This window comes from Zalophus californianus, chromosome 3, assembly GCF_009762305.2.
Source record: "Zalophus californianus isolate mZalCal1 chromosome 3, mZalCal1.pri.v2, whole genome shotgun sequence".
In the NCBI taxonomy this organism is placed as follows: Eukaryota; Metazoa; Chordata; class Mammalia; order Carnivora; family Otariidae; genus Zalophus; species Zalophus californianus.
This window is the reverse complement of record NC_045597.1, coordinates 95,304,831-95,315,906: the sequence shown is the minus strand read 5'-3', so window position 1 is coordinate 95,315,906 and position 11,076 is coordinate 95,304,831. Positions and strand designations below refer to the sequence as shown.

General features: G+C 45.6%; 1 long non-coding RNA gene across 1 annotated transcript; it reads left to right on the top strand.

Moving 5' to 3' along the window:
* Positions 1–904: 904 nt before the first annotated feature.
* Positions 905–8,895, top strand: LOC113919260. The gene is made up of 3 exons (XR_003518917.1): positions 905–1,004; positions 7,403–7,515; positions 8,763–8,895. It is a non-coding gene; the product is annotated as an uncharacterized LOC113919260 (long non-coding RNA).
* Positions 8,896–11,076: the final 2,181 nt, after the last annotated feature.

Sequence of the window (11,076 nt, the reverse complement as noted above, 5' to 3'; positions counted from 1 at the left end):
TAAAGGCAATAATAAATCAAGAACAAAAGACAGGGAACTAGTCCCCAAAAAAGTATCTAGGAAGAAACTACATTAGCTTATTTTTGCAAAGAGTAGATTAGATGCTTCTTCAACTTCCCTTTGAAGATGCAAATAAAAACAAAACAAACTAAAAACAAGTCCAAAAGTCAACCTTCAGAAGTCCACTTCCTATCTGCTTTAAGAATCTTCACATCTCTGAAAGCCTTTACCTAAGGTGGAAGGTGGAGGGAATCTTGGCAGAGTATAGGCAAGTTCAAGTTCCTTCCTTTTTTCTGTTACTCCCATCAGATGCAGTTGCAATTTCAGAATTTGCTTTGAGTGATTATCATTGTTTATCTTTCTCCTTCCTTCCTTCCTTCCTTCCTTCCTTCCTTCCTTCCTTCCTTCCTTCCTTCCTTCCTTCCTTCCTTCCCTCCTTCTCTCTCCTTGCTTGCTTGCTTCCCTCTGTTTCCTTCGCTCTTCTTCTTTCACTTAAAACCAGGCCGATCGCATTCTCCAAATAGATGGGATTTTTCCCTTCCAGTTCTTTCCAGTGTTTAATTCCTCCTTACTGCCACCTCCATAACCAAGTCCAAATGAAAGGCGAGCCTCTTTGACCCTCTGCCCTCCCTTTCCTGCCTTCTCTTCTCCTGGGTTTCAATGGTTGATTGAACAGTGTGTTAGGTTCACTGAACTTGGTCTTGGCTTCAGTTCCACCCAGAGACAAAGTCCGCTTCCAGACCAATTTCCATATGAAAGCAGCCGAGATCTCTTTCCCTATTTTGGAATTCCAGGCAGCACCCTGGGCTCTGACTTCTCAGACTCAAAGTTTTTACCCAACTTTTCCCCACCCCCACGTTTCAACCCACCTCTAATCTCCTCCCACTCCTGTTTCTTGGGCCACCAGATTTCCATTTCTTTCAGCACACCACTGTGGCCCTGGGAGAGTGTCTGTGAACCCAACTCAAGAACAGCTTGCTTCCTGTTTCTCTGAGGCACATGATGTAAGAGAGGGATTTGTTTACTAGGGTTTGAGATGGGCGTCAGGGAGGCGGGAGGTGCCGTGCTGGACGGTGAGGGAGGGACGTGTGGATGTTTGCTAGGGCTGACTATGAAAATCCTAATTCCCACTGCCAACTATTTAGGGACAAATAGAGCCCCATTAAAGAATTTATCCACTTGTCTGTAAATCTGCTTTGGGTTTTAGGCAAACTGCCTCCAAAATTTCTACTTCCCAAGATGAGGTTTTGCCAAACTCGAAAACGACAACAAAAAAGATGTTGCTCCTTTCCACTGCGTTTCTGGTGTAAGCAAATGGTCTGTCTGGACCTTTAAAAATGCCATTAGCAAAAATAGTATCTCCAAGCTGGAAGGAACCCTGGAAGCCTGTCTATATTTGAAAGCCACAGAAATGTGTATCGTTTGACAGATGGGAACATCAGCCTCAGGTCTCCATCCATGTCAAATCAGAAAGGCTTCAGAAGTTGCTGGTGGCCAAATCAGCCCTTATTTATTTACTGGCATGTGTTAATATCGGAGCCTTGATGTTTCCACTGGAAGGTCCTTCTGGCGTTAATACCTGGTCACATTTTGGTTATGGTCTGAACAATGCTTTGCTTCTTCCTTTTGCTGGGGAACAAGCACAGTGAATTATAGACTTCTTGTGGGTGCAACAAATGCCGTAATTGTTTTCATTATGTCTCCTAAAAAATGTCACTTCTATAGTGGGTGCGGTTGTCTGGAAGACACCACAGGATTGTCCCAGAATCCTTGTCGTGGTTATGAGGACCTGCCCTTGTCCATGTGCATGAAGGGTGTGTGTGTGTACATGTGCGTATGTACCTCTGTGGGGTTTTTTGAGTGTGTTCACACATATGAGCAATATATGCATGTGTATGTGGTATATTTTCGACTACGTGTGCACAACGATACTTGTGTATGGATGTGTGAGTGTGTAAGATGCATATGCACATGGGGTAGGCACATGGATGGACACGTGTGTGTGCACGTAAATGTGTATAATTGGGCATGTGTGTCAGGGCACGTGTGTGGGGGTGAGTGGTGTGCAAGTTGGGATGTGGAGCCCATCCAATAAGAATCATAGCTGCCAAAGGCTTTCAAGACTCTTATAGTCATATTCCCAGTGGGCCCCAGACCTCAGCCTCTGCCTCGAGGTACGGTATGCTCTCCTGAAAGGAGAAATTCTTGCAGTACAGAATGTCTGCTGTTGCGACCTCAAACTCTCCTAAGTTGTGTTGGCCAGGTCCCCAAGAAGCAGCCTGGACATCACCGAAGATGCAGGGCCTAAGCAAAAACATATGTGCGCACCTCTGCCTGGGAATCCAATGGCCTTTAAGGAAAGGGATCCATCTCCGTGTAAGAGTGAGCTGTGAAAAACTGTCCGGCCCCACTGTTTACAGTGAAGGTGCCTGGTGTCATTTATTATGCTGACCAGGTACCTTCTCATATGGATTATAATAAAATAATCTGCCCTCGTTTTATTTCATAGACCCTTTATTGTCCCGCATCTGGCTTTTGTAATGAATTCATACATAGGTGGGTAACAACAAGGAAGAAGAGTTTAAGTATTATGACAATGTTAGTATTGATCACAGAATAGATTAAGAGACAGCTAGGAGGAATTTCTTCATAGGATCAAATTCTCCCTCTTCCCCCGGCCCCCAGCCCCCGAGCCAGCCAACAGCAGTAGACACCAACATTTGTCAATGCAACAATTTCAACTCTTGAGCAAAAAGCCTCCCATCTCAGAAATTTTGCATCTAACAAATCACAGCATTTTGTCCTTAAATGTATCCTGTGGTGATATTTTGGCAGGGTTATTGGACTGTGGGATAAGGAAACGAAGAATTTTCAAGAAAGGATTTCCCACCCCCAACTGCTACACACTGAACAGCATTGTCCAGGGAAAGGTGGTGATGATTAATCACGTCCAGTTCCCTAGAACCCATTCTCCCCTTCCCCCTCTCCTTTTCATTCCTTCCCCTTTCCATAGACTGCTATGACAGGGAGAATGATTTACTGACTAGTTGCGGATAACAGATATCATCCAATCTAGTTGAGTGTCTTTTAAATAAACAGACCTAGCCTGGCCTTGGGCCCTAATGCCATTGCCTTTTTCATGGCCTTTATCCTGAACACTTTGTCTCGGCTCCCAGATCTTGTTTGCTTGGTCCCTGACCCCTTGACTTACTCTGCAGCCAGACCCAGAGGCTCAGACTCCGCTAGACTCAGTTCTTAGACTTGCATCCCCAGTGCTGACCTCAGCCTTCCATTCCTCATTCAGTTCTCATTTGCCTTTCTGCTTACTCTGTTTCCAGGCTCCCTGCAGAAGCACTTTGCATGATCCCACCCGGCGTCGCTGCTGGGTTCTCGTTAGTTCTGGGGATGGAACCCCAGCTTTTGGCCAGCTGCAGCTGTGTTCTGAGAATTATTTCAGGAAGGAGATTGAATGAAAATAAAGAGAGAGAGGTCTGTGGTTTATTGAGCATCTATAGCCTGCCAAGCGCTGTGCAGAAGAGCTTTATGTATGTTACCTGATACAACAGGGTCCGTGTTAGGACTCCCAACTAACCTTTGCAAAAGCTGAATCTAAGACAGTTAGAGTAACTTGCCCAAGGTCACTCAGCACAGCTAGTGAGTGGAAGAACCAGGGTTTAATCCCACATCTAATTGTTTTTCTGTTATCTTACTCTTTCCTATAATGCCTACCCTAATCACAACAGTGTTCGTGCCTGCCAGGCTCTGTCCCCAGCTGATTGCGCACATTATTTTTTTATACTATGAAAACACTGAGATATAATTCACATATCACAAAATTCAACCTTTAAAAGTGTATAATTCAGTGGTTTTAGTATATTTACAAGATTGTGTAACCATCACTCTCTCTCAAATTCCACAATTTCACATCACCACAAAAAAGGAACCCCGTGCCCATGAGGAGGCACTCCCCACCCCTCCCTCTCCCTAGACTCTGACAACCGCTAATCTGTTTTTTGTCTCTATGGGGTTGCTCATTTTGAACATTCCTTTCATATGAAAGGAATCACACACTATGTGGCCTCTGGCTTCTTTCACTCAGCCTGATGTTTTCAAGTTCATCCGCCTTGTAGCCTGTTTCAATACTTCCTTTTTATGGCTGAGTAATATTCCGTTGTTTGGGTGCATTACATTTCTTAAAGACAGCCTTCACAACTACCCTATGGGGTAAGTGTAATTATCACCTCCATAGGAAAACTGAGCCATAGAGATTAAATGACTTGCATTAGGTAGGTCCTATTCTAGGAATGGTCTGCAAAATGCAATAATTTCACCCTTGTATTTTCAGTTTAAATTGTTCATTGTCCACCCCAAGCAGATGATGGACCAGATTTACAACCATGACGTAACACGTAACACGGTTATAGGATGTTGCAGGATGTTTCCCGCATGTTACACAAGAGTTTCTGGCATGTTACACGAGAGTGTCTGGCATGTTACGTGAGAGTTTCTCGCATGTTATGCAAGAGTTTCTGGCATGTTGCGCGAGTTTCTCGCATGTTATGCAAGAGTTTCTGGCATGTTACGTGAGAGTTCCACACAGGATGCGCCTACCCCCCCCCCACCCGCCCCAGGCTCTTTATGAGGATTCAGGAGGTGTCCCTGACACACCCTTAGGCCTTGAGCCCTCCAGCGGCCTCCTCGGCCTCTGCAGTTATGCAGCACAACCCAAAACCACGGTCTGGTGGGGAAGGTGGATAAAGAGAAGAAGCACATTCATGAGGAGGCTTTTGATGATGCCTCTCAGTGGGCGCAGTGCATCCATCATGGTGTCTGCCTCAGTTAGAGCTGGGGGACTTGCAGGTTTTTCTTCCATGATAGGAATTCTAAGATTCCAAGAGCCGAGTCGTCCTGCTTTCACGGGGCTCGCACTCAGCGGGGAGAGAGACCGTGCACAGACGTCGGCGGCCATAGCATGCTGGCCCCCCACGCTGGCATTGAAAGTGGATGACCGTGAGGGCGGGAGCGGCTGTCAGAGCGGGGGAAGAAGTGGGGCTGAGGTTGAGGAGGGGTGTAAAGTCTTCAAGGAGTGTTGGAATTTTGTCAAACATCCCAAAGAGGCTAGAGCTGGAGAAGGCAGTGCAAGGAGAGGCACAGGGCTGCGTATGAGCTGGGTGTGGTTGGAGAAAGATGACCGAACCTGTCTGGCTGGAGTTGAAAGGCTCTTAGGAGGGGCGGGTGAGGGAGGCTGGGATGAGACTGTGGCAGGACAAAGCCTTTGGAGTTCATCTGGTAAGCAGACAAAGGTGGGGCAGGGAAGCCGAGGCAGGGTCCGCCGGAGCATGCTGTTAGTCTGCTGGTCTCACAGGGAGTGTTGCATCACTAGGGGAGCGTTTTCCGACTTTATTGCCTCTTGAGAAGCATTGGTAGAGATGTGGGGCTCAGACAAGCCGGAGGGAACGCTGAGGGTGGTGCGGTTACAGGCAGCCAGAGGCTGTGAGAGCAAACTGCAGATAACAAGCAAAGGGCTGAGGAATCGCCCTCCTGTGGGCAGAGGCCCTCAGGGAACCCAGAGTGAACCTTCTACTCGCTACTCTGAACTGGCCAATCTGGTGGCCAAGTTAAGGCTGTGGGCACAGGCACAGGGAATGAAAAATTGAGCTATCATCTGGGACGGATTGTGCCTACACCGAAACCTAAGAAACACGTCCATAATTCATCTCAAAATCTCTGTGAGTCTGAAGGTCCAATTTGAAAATGTAAATGCAAAGTTTTTCATTCTGATGATAGCTATCTCTTACTGGACTCTTATCTTCGGGGCATGCTCTATAGCAGGGAAACCACTCAGAGAGGTTGAGTGACTTGCCCAATGTCAAACAGCTAACAAGCGGCAAGGCCAGGGCTCTCTCCTCCTGCAGCTAACATCAAAGCCCATGCTTGCTTACTCACCCATGTTATATCCATACAGCTCTTCAGACATTGTGTTGACAGAGAGGCATCTGTGTGTATTTTCATCCCAGTCATCTTGATTTCTGACTTCTTAATCCATATGTGAGGAATGAAATACAGCCCTGGTTCTGTTTCCTTGCTCTGGTTGAAAATGTAGGTGCTGAACACAAAGCCAGATTCAAAAATGTGGGACATCGGTGTCTCTTCTACTTTATATAGTAGTTCAATAAATGCTCTTTCTTCATACCTGTGAATTTTATGCCATAGCCCTGTGGCTGGAATTTCCTGCAATGGCCCAGCTCTCTAGTGCTAGTATCATTACATTCAAGAAGTTACTTTTTTTGGTAGAAGGATTTCATTTAAACAGAAATAGACATTGTCATTTTACAGCTTTTTTCACACCCTAGCCCCTTCGTTCACGATATTTATTGGGGGAGTAAAAACGTGTTTGCACACGTGCTCGTCTATGCACTTGTGTGTGCGCACATACTCAACCTTCATTATTGGCATAGAACGAGCACGTTAGGGAGTGGGAAGTAGTCTGGCAAAGGCAAGTTTCTCTGGGTCTGGGGAGGTCCACATGGGGGCCATGCTAAAGGGATGGGGTACGAGCATGGGGGAGGGTGCCTCCCCTGACCTTTCCACCCGGGGTTCTGGCACAAATACTGACATTCCAAGCATCCTCTCCGAGGGCACTGCTTGGGGTATGAGGCTGTTCACATCAAGCCAGGAAATTTCATCCATATGTTTCTGATTCATTTACACTCATAAAAATGTGATTTTCAAGAGCGACGTGACATGCAATAAGCTTTCTAGGCCTTCTCTCCTGCTCTGTCTCTGCTCAGAGGAGTGGACAGATCCATTTTGCCGAGAGAAAACAAATTCAGACCACAGGATGTTCGACCCCAGAGGCAGGAACGCCAGCAAGGTTCACACAGATGGTCCCCTGCTAGGGTAAGGTGACTCCCACCAATATACCATTAGGCCACAACTGTGCCCGAGACTGGCTTCTGCCTTCCCCAAGGAGCGCTGGCCTAATAACCCAATGATAATGATGGCTTTTTTCTTTGCTCTTTTTATTTCCTCTGTTTCTCAGCCTTTCATTTGCTCTCATTACCCTAGGAGCATTGATTCCCCTGCTTTGCTGACCAAAACATTTGCAACAGTGGTTGCATCTTTGTTCCTTCGGATTAGCTCATCGTGAGCCAATCCATTCACTCCCTTTGTTTTCTCTTTTTATTAACTGAGATATTGCAAATTGCCAGAAAATAGTCAAGCTCTGTTTCATTCTCGCATCCATATTGCCTTTCAGGCCATTTGGCTCAGGAGCTGTGTCTCTTGGCCTCTAACGAGTTTACCTAGTTTTGCCAACATACTATATACCCCCGGTCTGTTCTTGTCTTTTTTTGTTGAACTGGCCAACCGTGTTTGATTTGCCTTTTTGCTGATCCCGGAGGTGGTGGGTGAGGTCCGCTCCTCTGATGGCACCTCTTCCAAGCGATGAAAAACATGGAAAGGACTCTGCTCCAAATTAAGGGAAACATGGCAGCTTTGGAGTCCCACAGATTGGTAAGTTAACTCTGACCCTACTACTTCGCAGTTGCATGACCTAGAGTGTCCGTTTTCTCCTCTGTATTGTGAAGATGATAAAACCTATCTCACAGAGTTGCAATTAAGGTTTTAAAAAGTTAGGTTGTGTTTGTCCCTAATACAGGGCCTGGCACACAGGAGGGGCCATTTCATGTTAGTGTTGGTTTAGATGAAGGCCACTGGGAACAACCTACAGTGGTGAAAGTTGTGTTTATGGCCCCTTGTAGCCAGGGAGAGCATAGACCCGGGAGACCATGGACTGTCCAAGTAAGAGGGTGTTTGAAGGAACCTATAACAGGATTTGGGCTTTGTTGATTTTGGGGGGGCAGAATCCAAAGATGAGATTTGATGCTGTCAGAAAATGGGGTAACTGTATAATTGGGTATCTCCCTCAGTGGAGTGGTTCAGGCAGAGGAGGGAGAGGAAGTAAAGGTGTTGACTGGAGGTGGGGGATTGAATAGTATTTGAATTCTTTTCCTGGATAAGGGGGGAAATTAAGCACCCCAGGATCTGGGGCTGGACACACAGAGGAGGAGGACATCCCCAGGGACTGCAGAGTATGGAGCCATCTGGTGACTGTGGCAAAGCCAAATGCTGTGCACACAGTGGATCTAAGCTAAGGGAGAACACAAGCACAAACATGGAAACAAACACAGACAACCAGAGAAGCTTGGGAAGCAGCGAGATAAAGTTAGAGGCTCAGGTATTGGAACATGGAAAAACCTTATAGAACACTAGAGTGGAGAGGCAAAGATTTTACTAGATGTCTTGGTCCCCCCTACTCATGAGATGGAACTCTTGAAGATGCTGGATCAGTTCACATAAACACAGCATATCAGGAAACCATGGGGGAAGCATTTGACTGGAAGTTTGAAAGGTGGGGAGTGACCAGATTATCGACATTCTTAAATGTAGCCTCTCTGTCCTCCACTCCATGCCTTTATTTGTTGGGATTAATAAATTGCAAAGGTTAGACTTCTAACCATCCCAAATCACAAAGATGACTTGCCTCTCTCTTTAGCAGGACTCTTAGCAAACTGCTATAGACTAAATGTTTATGTCTCCCACAATTTAGACGTTGAAACCTAACCCATAATATTATGGTATTTGGAGGTGGGGCCCTTGGGAGGTGAATTGATCATGAGGGCTCCACCCTCATGAATGGGATTACTACCCTTATAAGAAGAGACTCCACAGAGATCCCTCACCTCCTTCTGTCATTTGAGGACGCAGAGAGAAGAGGGCCATCAGTGAACCAGGAATCAGGTCCTCGCCAGATACTGAATCTACCATCACCTTGATCTTGGACTTCCCAGCCTTCAGAACTGATAGAAATAAATTTCTGTTGTTTATAAGCTACCCAGTCTATGGTATTTGTTAAAGCAGCCTGAACAGCCTCAGGAACAAACCTATCACATTTGCAAAGGATGCACCTCTTTCTTCTCCCCATGACTCATAATTTACCACCTGGTTGGTGTGTCTGCAAAGGGATATCTTCTTTAGCAGAGTCAATGCCGGGAACTCCAGCCAGTGTTCACCATTCCTGCTCTGGGCAGAGAGGACAATAAGCAGATAACCCTTAGCTTTGATGGTCTATGGCCCAGCGTCCCTCTTAATTCTTCTACTGGTTCTCTAGACTCTTCCAGATTATTTGTCTTATTTCAGACAAATTAGCCTCCTAGATTTTCCTGATTCTTACCCTCAGGCAACTTGGAATTCTAGTCTTTTTTGCCTTTTAGATTTCTTGTCTACCTTGAGAAAATTGGCCTATGGTCCCAAATTCTCGAATTGCATTGACCACCAGCTTCCAAGTCCAACCTCAGCTTTGACCCAGTTCCACACCTCCCCCTTGTTCAGGTCCTGGTTCTCTTCCTTGATTCCCTAACACCCATCAACACCTCTCATTTGGCTGCGAGGCCTGCCATTGAAAATGACAGAGGTGGAGAGAATATATTCAGTAGGGAATAATCTTGATTATAAAATCAGCCTGATACATATTGAGGAAGATATATTGATGGAGAGATCAGATCTATTGGAGGTTTATCTGGTTTGTTGAGGGAAACTGTCTTGGTTCTCAAATACTTTGTACAGATGTGTTGGTACCAGAGTGGGTCTCCACTGCTTCCCCAGAGCTCTAGGGAATTATTTCCTGCTTCATGCCTAAACAGGTATCACACAGCTCTGTCCTGTGGTCTGCAGAGCTGTGGGGTCATTTCCACCTCATGGAACCCTCCCCACTATCTGCCCTGGAAACTTTTCAACCTGGTCCCACTTCCATATTCTAAGTTCAGTTACCACAAATGACCAGTCTCAAGCTGGGCCTTGAACTTAATTGTATTCTTTTCACTTTTCCCCCCAATCTTCCCCAGGTTCCTAATTTTGCAAGTGCCCCTTTACTCTTGGCATAAGATACTGCACCTATCTCAGAAGGAAAAGAGAGAAGCCAACAGGTGGGATGTCTCCATCTTGCATAAATACTATTGCGTAAATACTCCCCTTCTCTTCTCCAAGGGAAATACAAGATGTGTCCCTTTTTCTGTTTAAAGCTACCTTCCCCTACTTCCTAAAGGACCATTTTTCATTTTATTTCCCCAAATTATGCAGTTGTCTCAACACCACTTATTAAATGTGTCCTACTGACTTAAATGTCAACTTTATCATATACTATATTCCATATATTTTCAGAGTTTAGACTTTTATTGTCAAAGTTAAACAAAGCTGGACACTAAACTGTTGAAGACATATTTTGATCAGTCATGTACTATTACGATGGGGAAAAGAGTCTAGTGTGAACTCAACTCAAAATTGATTTGTACAGAGGTGACTGGGCTTTTTAAAGGGAGAATGAGGGAATATTGAGGGATGTAAGCTGGACTCGGTAGAGTCAGGGAAGTGAAAACATACAAAAAAAGTAGGAAGAAGACTTCATCTATGTGCAACTGGTTTGGGTTTGCTAACTGGCATTTACAGAAGTTAGGCTACCACCCTCCCACTGAGGCTGGAAGACAAACGTTGGCTAGAACAAATAGTAAATTCTTTCAGCAACCTCGAGTTTTCACAAGAGGGCACTTCATGGAGGGCTAGGATCATCTTTTTTTTTTTTTAAGATTTTATTTATTCATTTGAGACACAGAGATACAGAGAGAAAGCATGAGCAGAGAGAGGGGCAGAGGCAGAAGGAGAAGCAGGCTCCCCGCTGAGCCAGGAGCCTGATGTGGGGCTTGATCCCAGGACCCTGGGATCATGACCTGAGCTGAAGGCAGATGCTTAACCATCTGAGCCACCCAGGTGCCCGAGGGCTAGGATCATCTTAAGGATGAGGCCGTGAATTGTTAGAAACTATTGTGTTTTATTCAAGTTGTCATAGGCCACTGCAGAGGCCTACTTGAGAAAGGGCTCAAAGGAGCCTGGCTAAAAGTTTGGTTAAGAGGAGAGTCTTGGTCACTGTGCATCCATTGTCTATTCTTAGGTCAAGGCCATAGCGTTTCAAGTATTACAGCTTTATGTTGCATTTCATACTTAGTAGACATTATTATGACA